This window comes from Balaenoptera musculus, chromosome X, assembly GCF_009873245.2.
Source record: "Balaenoptera musculus isolate JJ_BM4_2016_0621 chromosome X, mBalMus1.pri.v3, whole genome shotgun sequence".
In the NCBI taxonomy this organism is placed as follows: Eukaryota; Metazoa; Chordata; class Mammalia; order Artiodactyla; family Balaenopteridae; genus Balaenoptera; species Balaenoptera musculus.
Genome location: NC_045806.1, coordinates 58,663,550 through 58,676,201, shown reverse-complemented (window position 1 = coordinate 58,676,201; position 12,652 = coordinate 58,663,550).

Here is a 12,652-nt window from a genome sequence, read left to right as displayed (position 1 = left end):
TTTGCAATGAACATCTTGAATGTAGATTTTGCACAGATGTGAGATGTCTTTAGGATAGATTCCCGCATATGGGGCAAAGGATGTGTGCATTTTGAACTTAGGTAGTAATTGTCAAATTTCCCTCCAAAGAGAGAAGACCAGCCAACATTCCCACTGACCATGTGTAAGGGCACCTATTTCTCTACTAACCTTTTATTCTTAAAAGCGCTGCCTTGATTACTTAATTAGCTAACAGTTTAACAAGATCATCCTAGAAAACATTTTCCTCTGTATTCAGGCCATAGTACTGCCTCAGGAAGGGAAGTCACCATCTAGCAAGGGTCTCTGATTACTTCAGAAATAAACCCCCTTTGGATCCCATCCAAGGCCTCTGGCCTAATACTAAATTGGTTTTATAGGGAACAGTGCCATGGCAAGGTTCCAACGTGCTAGTCTTTGCTCTGCTGAAATATTTCTTAAGCAAAGTAAATTAATTACAGGCCTTTGCGGGGTTTAGCTCCTTTGGGACTAGGATTACATCTAAAACATTTCAAGATAGTAATTGTTTTTTAGCGAAGTTAGGCATGTTACTCTTTTGTAACCTCAACAAAATGCTTTTGTTTAAAAAGAATATGAAGTTCACATGTTCTAATGGGACATTTTGGTGTCTCAAAGTTTTGCCACTTCTAACTCCATGATATGAAAGTATGCTAGGTCTGCTATAAGAGCTTAGTATGAATCAGGTGGTAGTCAATGTTAATTGACTTACATCCTACAACACTTTTTGTATTGTTTTATCTGTATATGGGAGTAGGTTTACAGTGAGTATAGTGAGGGTGGCACCTGTCTGGGTATGAATCCTAATTTTGTCACCTACCAGCTGTAACAGCACAGGTAAGTTACTTAATATTTCTGGCCTCGTCTGCAAAGCGGAGTAATACTAGTATCTTCCTCATAGGGCATTAAGAGGATTACAAGAATTAATTTGAATAAAGCATTTAGAGTGATGCTTAACACATGGTACGCTCTCAACAAACATAAACAATTACTATGTTTGCATGAGCCAGTATTTTTTCTGTTTTGGCAAAATGTATTAATTAACATAATCAAAGCTCCGTGAGATGATGTCCTGGTAGATGGTAGGGTGTTTTACAGTGTAAGGTGCCTTCTCCTAGCAAAACCAATCAATACCCTTAGGAGCTATTCCAAAACCAAAGAGAAGCAAGTCACACATACAGAGACACATTTAACAGCAATGAACAGTTGTCCGTAAAAGAGATTTCATGCAGGGACTCAGAAAATCACCTCTGTGGTAGAAACTCCACTGTAACCTTTTATTCCAGATATTTGCCAGTGGAGTTTATTTACCCTCATTAGATATATGAATGGGCTATTTGGAGGGGCAGGGCTAGGGCCACAGCTGGAAGCTGGAGGGAATTGACTTGAAGCAGGAAAGTGTAAATAAACAGGGGTCAAAATTCAGGGATAGACTGAATAAGAGGGGCTAGAGGGGAAGTAGATTATTTTTAAATTTTATTTATTTATTTTATTTTTGGCTGTATTGGGTCTTTGTTGCTGTGCACGGGCTTTCTCTAGTTGCAGCGAGTGGGGGCTACTCTTCGTTGCGGTGCGTGGGCTTCTCATTGCAGCGGCTTCTCTTGTTGCAGAGCACGAGCTCTAGGCACCCAGGCTTCAGTAGTTGTGGCTCGTGGGCTCTAGAGCGCAGGCTCAGTAGTCGTGGCGCACGGGCTTAGTTGTTCCGTGGCATGTGGGATCTTCCCGGACCAGGGCTCGAACCCATGTCCCCTGCCTTGGCAGGAGGATTCTTAACCATGGTGCCACCAGGGAAACCCGGGAAGTAGATTTTGAGTAAGGTTTACACATCTATCTCCCTTTAGACTGTGAGCAAGGTGAGGGCAGGGGCCCCATGTATTAATCATCTCTCTAGGCTGAAGATGATTCAGTAAATATTTATTGACGGCACTGAATGGAATTAAAATTAAACAGGTGTCAAGGATTCCAAAGTGAGCAGGAGAGAATAGGCAGATTCCTAGAGTGTCTGGGAACAGTGGCCCTGAATGCAGCAGAGACAGATGGATGCATGGAATTGGCAAAGCACCGTTAGAAAAAAATAGGCAATAAATCATTGCAGAAAATTTGAAAAAACTATTTCTAATCATATCTCACTACTAACAACTACTGTCATTTTTGTTTATCCCCTTGTAGTGGTTGTGATACCATATGTATATTACTTTTCATTCTTAATTCAGTCAACAAATGTTTACTGAGCACACGCGCAGGTGTGTTCTGTACATGGTTGTACATGGGTGTGATCATAATTTGCACATCATTTTGTAGCCCGCCTCTCCACTTACAGTAGCATAAGCCAGCATTTCCCTCATGTGTTTTGCTGAGCACAAGCCGCCCCGTGACAAAAAGCTTCCATGATCAAGAAGGCTTGGGCACACTGCAATCTAGAGCTCTTCTCTTGACAGTTCACAGCTCAGTTTCCTTTCTTGCTTGTTGCTTCTCTACCAGGTACCTAAACACTGGACAGCCCCAGGGCTCATCCTGGGTCCTCTTGTTTATTTACTTTTGCTCCCTAGGTGAACTCATCCAGTCTCAAGGCTTTAAACCATCGATGTTCTAAGGACTCCCAAATTTCTCTCCAGCCCTGACCACTGCCCTGAACTGCTCATCTGTATATCCAGCTGTCCACTGGCATTACCCTTTGAATGTCTAATAGGCAACTCAGATTCAGTATATATAAAACATAACCATTCATTCCTCTGACCTTCCCAAATCTGCTCTTTCTCAAATCTTCACCATCCTAATAAATGGCACCACCATCCATGCAGCTGCTGAAACCCCAAACCTAGGAGTCATTCTTTTTTCTAATAATCATTTTTTAAAAAATTGAAGTATAGGGCTTCCCTGGTGGCGCAGTGGTTGAGAATCTGCCTGCCAATGCAGGGGACACGGGTTCGAGCCCTGGTCTGGGAAGATCCCACATGCTGCGGAGCAACTAGGCCCATGAGCCACAATTACTGAGCCTGCGCGTCTGGAGCCTGTTCTCCGCAACAAGAGAGGCCGCGATAGTGAGAGGCCCACGCACCGCGATGAAGAGTGGCCCCCGCTTGCCGCAGCTAGAGAAAGCCCTCGCACAGAAACGAAGACCCAACACAGCCATAACTAACTAAATAAATAAATAAATAAAAATTAAAAAAAATGAAGTATAGTTAATTTATAATGTTGTGTTAGCTTCAGGTGTACAGCAAAGTGATTCAGTTTTATATATATAAATTATATATTTTATATATATATATATAATTTATATATAATGTATATTATATATATAAATTATATATATATTATATATATAATATATATATATTCTCTTTCAGATTCTTTTCCATTATAGGTTGTTACAACACATTGAATATAGTTCCCTGTGCTACAGTAGGACCTTGTAGTTTATCTATTTTATACATAATAGTGTGTATATGTTAATTCCAAGCTAGGAGTCATTCTTGATTCCTCCCTTTCACTTGTCATCCACTTCCAAGTCACCAGACAGTCTGGTTGGTCCGGTATTCAAAACATAACCAAAATCCTTCCACTTCTCTCCATCTCCGTGGTTGCCGCCCTGGCCCAAGCCGCTGTCCTCTCTGCCTGGCTTGAAGCAGTAGTCTCCTTACTGGTCTTCTGCCTTCATTCTTGCTTCACTCCACTCTGTTCTCCACAGAGCAGCCAGAATAGTTTTGAAAAAAAAAAAAAAAACAAATCATGTCAGCAACCCTCCTAAAATCCTCCAAGGGCTTTCCTTTGTTCTTGGAATAGAATCCCAACTCCTTAGCTTGGTCACTCTGCTTCACTCACTCTCTCCCAGTCATGTCGGCTTCTTTCTATTCCTGTAAAACAACAAACTCTCTCCCTCATCCGGGTCTTTGCGTTTGCTGTTCCCCTGCCCAGAAGACTCTCCCTTCAGGCTCCTTGATGTCACCCAGAGGAACCTTCTGTGATCAACCCATCTAGAGTAGCCCTTCCCTCTCAATTCCCATCTCCCATATCACCCTGTCAATTCCCTGCACAGCACTTGCTGCAATCTGAAGTAATTTGGCATATTTATTTGTATTTTGCCTCTTCTGATTGGAATATAAGCTTCATGAGGTCAGGGATCTTGTGTCACTGTTCACTGCTGTATCCCCAACACCTAAGTGTCTGATATACCCAATAAATATTTGTCAAATGAATAAATGTATAATAAAGGCTCTGAGAAGTCCAGTTATTACTAAAGAAACCTTTTAAATCTGTATTAAAAAGACCTATTAGTAATGTCTTATGTGTTTTGGGAAAAAAATACTTCAAGAAATGCTAGCAGAAGTATTTGTTTTCATGTTGCAGTGTAATGGAGTGAAAGTAACAGAGGTTTCATATTCAGACATAGTACTCAAATCTTGGTTCTACCTCTCACTAGCTGTGTAATCTTTGGCAAGTTAATTTGCTTCTCTGAGCTTCAGTTTCTCCATATTTATTTATTTTTAAAAAAATATTTATTTATTTATTTGCCTGTACTGGGTCTTAGTTGCGGCAGCGGGATCTTTAGTTGTGGCATGCGGGATCTAGTTCCCTGACCAGGGATCAAACCTGGGCCCCCTGCATTGGGAGCGTGGAGTCCTAACCGCTGGACCACCAGGGAAGTCCCAGTTTCTCTATATTTAAATGAAAGTAACAGTAAAAGACTTTGGAGGTGGCCGCATTAAACTAGATAAAGTAATGTACTTAGTATAGTATACGTGTTAAGAAGTATCACTAAATAAATCTTAGTTTCCTTCCTTCCCATTATCATAATTATGATTTTTACTTAGTGGTGCTTAGCAAAGTTTATTCAATGGTTTCCCTGTTGAGGGATACTTGAGTCACTTCCAGACTCGTTCATATAACATTTTCCTTCCTTTGCATAATTTTCCTAGCATAGATTCCCAGAAGTAGGATTACTGAATAAGAAGGTATGAGCATTTACAATTTCCTGATGCAATTGCCAGATTTTATTTTAAAGGGATCATGTTTATTCATAGCATCAGCAGCCAGTAACTCCAGACATCAATTTGGTACTCTTTCCAGCCTGACATATTGTGATTTCTTCCGCCTCCCCTCAATTTTTGCTACTATAATAGGCAAAAAAATTGCCATTCAGTTTTCAAAATTTTGTATGTCTTCTCTCATTAAGGAAGAGTAGACATTTCCCCATATGTTTGCCTCCTAATAGTATTCCCGTCTGTTTGTGCCTTCGCTCATTTTCCTCTCGTGCAAGCGTATTCCTATCATGGTTGCAAAGACCCAGGCTGGTGGCTCTCAGACCTGCTCTGATGCATCCTGTGGAGCAGGGGTAAATAAGGGTTGGTGCTGTGGTCCACTTCCTTTGGAAATTTGTCAGCTTCTTCTCTCCTGGGTTGCCGCCTGGCCGTCTCTTTCCTAGACTCCTTTTCCTGCAGCCCTTCCCTTAAATTTGGTGCAACTCAGAATTGTATCCCAGGTCTTTAAAAAATGTTCTTGTTGTAAAATATAATACACAGACATGCATACAGAAAAGTATGCATACAGAAAAGTAAAACAAATGTACAGTTTGTACACTTGTAAAAATTGTTACAAGTGAACACCAGTATGACCACTACCCAGGTCCAAAACTAGAACTTTGTCAGCACCCTAGAAGCCTCCCCTGTGTCCTCACCAATTACAATTTACTCTTCGTCTTACAAGGAGCCACTCTTAACTTTTATGATAGCAATTTCCTTGCTTTTTCACAAATAGTTTTATCATCTATCTGTGCATTCCTAAACAAGAATGTAGTTTTGTTTATTTTTGCACTTTATATAAATGGAATCATACTGTATGTGTTCCTTTGTGCCTTGCTTCTTTTGCTCAACTTTATATCTGTATGCTTCATACACGTTGTTGCATGTGGCTGTAGTTTAATTGTCATTGCTGTATAATATTCCACAGTTTATTTATTCTCCTCTTGATGGACTGTTGGGTGGTTTCCAGTTTGGGCTGTTATGTGCAATGCTGCTATGTATCTTCTGTATATCTTTTGGGAAAGATAAGTGCACATTTCTCTAGGATATATAGCTAGGAGTGGAATTGCTGGGTCTTGGGGGATGTGTACCTTCAACTTGAATAGATAAACTGTTTTAACCGAAGTGGTTGAACCAATTCAGACCCCACCAGCAGTGTATCAGAGTTTCTATTCCTACACATCTTCCTCAACACTAGTTATTGTCAGACTTAAAAATATTTTGCCATAAAATTAAAAAAAAACTATTGTATATAGAATGGATAAACAACAAGGTCCTGCTGTATAGCACAGGAAACTATATTCAATATCCTGTGATAAACCATAATGAAAAAGAATATATATGTATAACTGAGTCACTTTGCTGTACAGGAGAAATGAACACAACATTGTAAATCAACTATACTTCAATAAAATTTAAAAAAATATTTTTCCAGTCTGGTGGATGTGAAATGCTATGTCATTGTGTGTGTGTGTGTGTGTGTGTGTGTGTGTATTTTACAGCTATATTGAGGTATAATTGATGTACACCAAACTGCACGTATTTAAAGTGACAATTTGATGAGTAAACATCTGTGAACAGAACCACAATCAATATAATGATCATACCCATCACCTCCAAAAGTTCCCCTGCCCCTTGGTAATTCATCCTCCCTCTTCCCTCGTTCTTCATTTCTCTGATAGATGAGGTTAAGCACCTTTTCATGCTTATTGGATATTTGGAGTTCTTCTTTTATCATGAGCCCATACAAGTCCCTTGCCCATTTTTCTACTGAGTTTTGTTTTTATTACTAATTTGTAGTTCTTTGTGTATTCTGAATACCAGCCTTTTGTTGGTTATATGTGTTGCAAATATCTCTTCTACTGTGGCTCACCTTTTCACTCTTTAAATAGTTTCCTAGTTTTAAAGTAGTTGAATTTTATCAATTTTCCTTTATGGTTAGTGGTTTTATATCTTATTTAAGAAATCTTTCTCGACTCTGAGGTCATGAAGATATTTTCATTCATTATCTTCCAAAAGCTTTATATTCTTGCTGTTCATATTTAGGTTTTTGTCTACTTGGAACCCGATTTCTTAGTATGGTATGAGGCTTATTTTTTATCATGTGAAATAAATGAAATAGAATGATAGGCTTCTCAATATTTATTGAGCCCCTATGGCAACAAATAAAATGAAGAATAAAGACATATGAGAGATATTTAGGTGGTAGAATCTGCAAAGCTTATTGGATGTAGGAGATAAGAAGAGACATCTAGGAAGGTGCCCAGGCCCCTGGCTCATGCAAATGAGTGGATGGTGACACAATTCACTGAGGGAAGAACCACAAGGAGAGGGGCAGTAGGTGTGACTGAGACAGCCCAGGGAAAGCTTGTAAAGGAGAAGGAGGAGAAAGCCTGGAATACAAGCCTGAGGACTCCAACTTAAAATAAGAGTGGAGGGAGAGGGACTTCCCTGGTGGTCCAGTGGCTAAGACTCCACGCTCCCAATGCAGGGGGCCCAGGTTCGATCCCTGGTCAGGGAACTAGATCCCACATGCTGCAACTAAAAAAAAAAGAGGATCCTGCATGCCACAACGAAGATCCCACATGCCACAACGAAGACCCGGCACAGCCAAATAAATAAATAAATATTTAAAAAAAAAAGAGCAGAGGGAGAAGCAAAGGAAATTGTGAAGGAGCGGTCAGATAAGTGAGTGGGGAAACCAGGAGAGTGCAATGTCAAGGGGGCCAAAAGAAGAAGCTTTTTGAGAAGAAAAAAAGCTCAACAGTACCAAGTGCTTCAGAGGTATAAGACAGGACTGAAAGCATTGCTGGATTTAAAAAATTTTTTTGGCTGCATTGGGTCTTCGTTGCTGCGTGCGGGCTTTTCTCTAGTTGCGGCAAGCGGGGGCTACTCTTTGTTGTGGTGCACGGGCTTCTCATTGTGATGGCTTCTCTTGTTGCGGAGCACGGCCTCTAGGTGCGTGGGCTTCAGTAGTTGTGGCACGTGGGCTCAGCAGTTGTGGCTCGCGGGCTCTAGAGCACAGGCTCAGTAGTTGTGGCGCACGGGCTTAGTTGCTCCGCAGCATGTGGGATCTTCCCGGACCAGGGCTTGAACCTGTGTCCTCTGCACTGGCAGGCGGACGCTCAACCACTGTGCCACCAGGGAAGTCCCGATTATTATTATTATTATTATTATTTTTTTTTTGACATGGAGGTCCTTAGTGGTCCTCAGGATGGCGTGTGTACGTGGTGGAGGGAACTCAGATCAGAGAGAGTTGTGAGCGTGTGGCACATGAAGGACAGAGCTGGACAGTGCTGACAATTCTTTCATGATGTTAATTTTTTTTCTTGTTCAATACCTACTGGTTTTATATTTGTTATTTTGATATTGAGCACAACCAGAGAATAGATAACTTTCCTTACGAGAATTTGACTGAGGTATTATAATTTTAAAATATGTAAAAAAGTGACTTCTCATAAGTTGCAAATATTCACAAAATATTATTTTACACAGCAGTGCACAGTTGAGACTTTCGCTCATGAGGGATCAAAAATCCAAATTTGTTTTCATTATCAACCCTTGAAAGAAATAAATTAGTCATAAATGTAGTTAATATTAAAGATTTTCCTATCCTAACTGATTTTTTAAAAAATCAAAGTATAGTTGATTTACAATGTTGTGTTAGTTTCAGGTGTACAGCACAGTGATTCAGTTATGCATACATACATATATAGATTCTTTTTCAGATTTGTTTCCATTATAGGTTATCACAAGGTATTGAATGCAGTTCCCTGTGCTATACAGTAGGACCTTGTTGTTTTATCTATTTTACATATAGTAGTGTGTATCTGCTAATCCCAAACTCCTAATTTATCCCCTCTCCCCCTTTCCCCTTTGGTAGCCATAAATTTGTATGTCTGAGTCTGCTTCTGTTTTGTAAATAAGTTCATTTGTATCATGATGTTAATTTTAATGAAAGGAGATGAGGCACAGGATGGTAGCTGGAAAGTGATGTGATGTCCAGGAAGAGTTATTTTTAGGATAGAGAGATGTGGCTGTTTCTGTTCCAAACAGAAAGAGTTAGGAGAAAGGAATCCCAGGTCACCGTATGACCTCCACATTGCCTTGTTATTTCCAGAGAGAGTGACCCCTCCCCTCAAAAGGCCACACCATCTCAGCTGATGGCTGTGCTTCCTATTTCACTGAGAAATTTGAAGCAGCCAGAAATGAACTTCCTCAGGCTCCTATATCCACACCAGTCCATGCAACCCGTGGCTGTGCCCAAATACTCTGCCTTCTATCCTGTTACTATGGAAGAACTGTCCTCACTCCTATAAAAAGTCAACCAACCCTTCCTCCTGTGTTCAGGGTATTATTCACTCTCACCTTTTCTTTCTTTTTTAAAAATTTAATTGGCATATAGTTGATTTACAATGTAGTGTTAGTTTCAGCTGTACAGCAAAGTGATTCAGTTATACATGCGTTCTTTTTTAGATTCTTTTCCATTATAGATTATTACAAGATTTAAAAAATTTTTTATTGGAGTATAGTTGCTTTTCAATATTGTGTTAGTTTATACTGCACAGCAAAGTGAATCAGCTATACGTATACATAGATCCCCTCTTTTTTGGATTTCCTTCCCTTTTAGGTCACCACAGAGCACTGAGTAGAGTTCCCTGTGCTCTACAGTAGGTTCTCATTAGTTATCTATTTTATACATAGTATCAATAGTGTATATATGTCAATCCCAATCTCCCAATTCATCCCACCCCCCCTTTTCTCCCTTGGTATCCATACATTTGTTCTCTACGTCTGTGTCTCTATTTCTGCTTTGTAAATGAGACCGTCTATACCAGTGATTCCACATATATGCATTAATATACGATATTGGTTTTTCTCTTTCTGACTTACTTCACTCTGTATGACGGTCTCTAGGCCCATCCACGTCTTTACAAATGACCCAATTTCATTCCGCTTTAAGGCCAAGTAGGGCTTCCCTGGTGGCACAATGCTTAAGAATCCGCCTGCCAATGCAGGGGACACGGGTTCGAACCCTGGTCCAGGAAGATCCCACATGCCTCAGAGCAACTAAGCCCGTGCGCCACAACTACTGAGCCCGTGAACCACAACAACTGAAGCCCACGCACCTAGAGCCTGTACTCTGCAACAACAGAAGCCACTGCAACGAGAAGCCTGCACACTGCAATGAAGAGTAGCCCCTGCTTACCACAGCTAAAGAAAGCCCATGTGCAGCAACGAGGACCCAATGCAGCCAAAAATAAATAAGTAAATAAATAAATAAATAAGCCTGAGTAATCCATTGTATATATGTACCACATCTTCTTTATCCATTTCTCTGTTGATGGACATTTAGGTTGTTTCCATGTCCTGGCTATTGTAAATAGAGCTGCAATGAACATTGTGGTACATGACACTTTCTGAATTATGGTTTTCTCAGGGTATATGCCCAGTAGTGGGATTGCTGGGTCACATGGTAGTTCTATTTTTAGTTTTTTAAGGAACCTCCATACTGTTCTCCATAGTGGCTGTATCACTTTACATTCCAGCCAACAGTGTAAGAGGTTCCCTTTTCTCCACACCTTCTCCAGCATTTATTGTTTATAGATTTTCTGATGATGGCTACTCTGACAGGTGTGAGGTGATATCTCATTGTAGTTTTCATTTGCATTTCTCTAATAATTAGTGATGTTGAGCATTTTTTCCTGTGTTTGTTGGCCATCTGTATGTCTTCTTTGGAGAAATGTCTGTTTAGGTCTTCTGCCCATTTTTGGATTCAGTTGTCTTTTTTTTTTTGATATTGAGCTGCATGAGCCATTTGTGTATTTTGGAGATTAATCCTTTGTCTGTTGCTTCGTTTGCAAATATTTTCTCCCATTCTGAGTGTTGTCTTTTTGTGTTGTTTATGGTTTCCTTTGCTATGCAAAAGCTTTTAAATTTAATTAGGTCCCATTTGTTTATTTTTATTCTCATTACAATAGGAGGTGGGTCAAAAAAGATCTTGCTGTGATTTATGTCAAAGAGTGTTCTGCCTATGTTTTCCTCCAAGAGTTTTATAGTGTCAGGCCTTACATTTAGGTCTTTAATCCATTTTGAGTTTATCTTTGTGTATGGTGTTAGGGAGTGTTCTAATTTCATTCTTTTACATGTAGCTGTCCAGTTTTCCCAGCACCACTTATTGAAGAGGCTGTCTTTGCACCCCTGTATATTCTGGCCTCCTTTGTCATAGATTAGGTGACCATAGCTGTGTGAGTTTATCTCTGGGATCTCTATCCTATTCCACTAATCTATATTTCTGTTTTTGTGCCAGTACCTTACTGTCTTTTTTTTAAACCTTTTTATTTTATATTGGAGAATAGCCAATTAACAATGTTGTAATAGTTTCAGGTGCACAGCAAAGTGACTCAGCCATACATATACATGTATCCATTCTCCCCCAGACTCCCCTCCCATCCAGGCTGCCACATAACGTTGAGCAGAGTTCCCTGTGCTATACAGTAGGTTCTTGTTGGTTATCTTTTTACATACTGTCTTGATTACTGTAGCCCTGTAGTATAGTCTGAAGTCAGGGAGCCTGATTCCTCCAGCTCCCTTTTTTTTTCCCCACAGGATTGCTTTTACTATTCGAGGTCTTTTGTGTTTCCATACAAATTGTAAAATTTTTTGTACTAGTTCTGTGAAAAAGGCCATTGGTAATTTGATCGGGATTGCATTGAATCTGTATATTGCTTTGGGTGGTATAGTCATTTTCACAGTGTTGATTCTTCCAATCCAAGAACATGGTATATCTCTCCATCTGTTTGTGTCATCTTTTATTTCTTTCATCAGTGTCTTATAGTTTTCTGTGTACAGGTCTTTTGCCTTCTTAGGTAGGTTTATTCCTAGGTATTTTATTCTTTTTGTTGCAATGGTAAATGGGATTGTTTCCCATTTACCACTGAAAGATCAGAAATCTCTTTCTGATCTTTTGTTGTTAGTGTATAGGAAGGCAAGAGATTTCTGTGTATTAATTTTGCATCCTGCGACTTTACTAAATTCATTGATTAGCTCTAGTAGCTTTCTGGTGGCATCTTTAGGATTTTCTATGTATAGTATGTCATCTGCAAACAGTGACAGTTTTACTTCTTCTTTGCCAATTTGGATTCTTTTATTTATTTTTCTTCTCTGATTGCCATGGCTAGGACTTCCAAAACTATATTGAATAATAGTGGTGAGAGTAGGCACCCTTGTCTTGTTCCTGATTTTAGAGGAAATGTTTTCAGTTTTTCACCATTGAGAATAATGTTTGCTATGGGTTTGTCATATATGGCCTTTATTATGTTGAGGTAGGTACCCTCTATGCCCACTTTCTGGAGAGTTTTTATCATAAATGGGTGTTGAATTTTGTCAAAAGCTTTTTCTGCATCTATTGAGATGATCATATGGTTTTTATTCTTCAGCTTGTTAATGTGGTGTATCACATTGACTGATTTGTGTATACTGAAGAATCCTTGCATCCCTGGGATAAATCCCACTTGATCATGGTGTATGATCCTTTTAATGTGTTGTTGGATTCAGTTTGCTAGAATTTTGTTGAGAATTTTTGCATCTATGTTCAT